Source organism: Capricornis sumatraensis, unplaced genomic scaffold (genome assembly GCF_032405125.1).
Source record: "Capricornis sumatraensis isolate serow.1 unplaced genomic scaffold, serow.2 scaffold15, whole genome shotgun sequence".
Taxonomy (NCBI): Eukaryota; Metazoa; Chordata; class Mammalia; order Artiodactyla; family Bovidae; genus Capricornis; species Capricornis sumatraensis.
The window spans coordinates 2855113-2857335 of record NW_027184626.1 but is presented as its reverse complement, the minus strand read 5'-3'; the positions used below and the strand labels follow the sequence as shown (position 1 = coordinate 2857335).

The 2223-nt window shown below is 40.4% G+C and overlaps 1 pseudogene; it reads left to right on the top strand.

Annotated features, from left to right (window-relative positions):
* Positions 1-738: 738 nt before the first annotated feature.
* On the top strand, positions 739-1823 carry LOC138072387 (histone-lysine N-methyltransferase SETMAR-like; annotated as a pseudogene).
* The last annotated feature ends 400 nt before the right edge of the window (positions 1824-2223 follow it).

Genomic DNA, 2223 nt, shown 5'->3' with positions numbered 1-2223 from the left:
GCCTCTTGATGACAGTGAAGGAGAAGAGTGAAAGAGCCAACTTAAAACTAAATAATAAAAAAAAAAAAAAAACTAAGATCATGGTATCCAGTCCCAATACTGCATGGCACATAGAAAGGGAAAAGGTGGAAGTAGTGACAGATTTCCTCTTCGTGGGCTCTAAAATCACTGCGGATGGTGACTGTGGCCATGAAATCAGAAGACAACCATTTCTTCGAAGGAAAGCAATAACAAACCTAGATAGTATGTTGAAAAGCAGAAACATTACTCAGCTGACATATGTCCATATACTCAAGGCTATGGTCTTCCCAGCGGTCACATATGGTTCTGAGAACTACATCATAAATAAGGCAGAGCACTGAAAAATTGATGCCTTCAAACTGTGGTGCTGGAGAAAACTCCTGAGAGTCCCTTGGACAGCAAGGAGATCAAACCAGTCAATCTTAAGAGAAATCAATCCTAAATGCTCATTGAAAGGACTGATGCTGAAGCTGAAACTCTAGTATTTTGTTCATCTGATGCAAACGGCTGATTCACTGGAAAAGTCCCTCATGCTGGGAAAGACTGAGGGCAGAAGGAGAAGAAGGCATCAGAGGCTGAGATGGCTGGATGGCATCACCGATGCAATGGATATGAACTTGAGCAAACTTTGGGAGATGGTGAGGGGCAGGGAAGCCTGGTGTGCTACAGTCCATGGCTTTGCAAAGAGTCAAACATTATTGGGCAACCGAATAACACATGGAAATGATGTTAGACAAAAAGCAAATTTGAATGACTTTCTTATTTGGGTTCAAACTGGGTCAAAAAGCAGCAGAGACAACTCACAGCATCAACAATGCATTTGGCCCAGGAACTGCTAATGAACAGACAGTGCAGTGGTGGTTCAAGAAGTTCTGCAAAAGAGATCAGTCTTAAGATGAGGAGCAAAGTGGCTTGCCATCAGAAGTTAACAATGAACCAATATAATATTGTAAAGTAAAAAAATAATAATAAAATAAAATAAAATCTGAAAAAAAAAGAAATTAACAATGACCAACTGAAAGGATCATCAAAGCTGATTCTCTTACAAGAAGTTGCCCAAGAACTCAACATCAACCATTCTACAGTCACTTGACATTTGAAGCCAACTGAAAAGGTGAAAAAGCTTGATAAGTGGGTGCCTCATGAGCTGACTGCAAATTGAAAAGATCATCATTTTGAAGTGTCACCTTCTCTTATTTTATGCAGCAACAATGAACCATTTCTCAATTGGATTGTAATGTGCGACGATAAGTGGATTTTATATGATAACCAGTAACAACCAGCTCAGTGTTTGAACAGAGAATAAGCTCAAGAGCAATTCCCAAAGCAAAACTTGCACCAAAAAATGGTCACGGTCACCATTTGGTGGCCTGATCTGCTACAGCTTTCTTAGTCCCAGAGAAGCCATTGCATCCGAGAAATATGCTCAGCAAATCGATGAGCTGCACGGAAAACTGCAAGGCCTACAGCCAGTGCTGATCAACAGAAAGGGCCCAATTCTTCTCCAAGACAACATTCAGTCGCATGTTGCACAACCAACACTTCAAAAGTTGAACAGTTTAGACTATGAAGTTTTTCCTCATCCACCACATTCACCTAACCTCTCACCAACCAACTACCACTTCTTCAAGCATCGGGACAACTTTTTGCAGGGAAAATGCTTCCACAACCAGCAGGAGGCAGAAAATGCTTTCCAAGAGTCTGTCAAATCCCAAAGCGTGAATTTTTATGCTATAGCAATAAACAAACTTATTTCTCACTGGCAAAAATGTATTGATTGTAATGGTTCCCATTTTGATTAATAAAGATGTGTGTGAGACTACTTACAATGATTTAAAATTCACAGTCCGAAACCATAATTATGTTTGCACTGAACTAACAATTTGCCTAAGTCACAAGCTTCAACAAAATTTCCAAGCAATAAAAGATTTAATTAATGCCAATGAGGAGCTTATTCTGGAAGTAAAGACTATAGCTTTATCACCCACAACTACTACCATGTGTATTGTTGAGTGAGGCTAAGAAAAATTAAAGTTATGTGTGTGCTCAGTTGCTCAGTCATGTCTGACTCTCTGCAACGCCATGGACTATAGTCCACCAGGCTCCTCTGTCCATGGGATTTTCCAGGCAAGAATACTGGAGTGGGTTGCCACTTTCTACGCTAGGGGATCTCCCCAACCCAGGGATAGAACCTATGTCTCT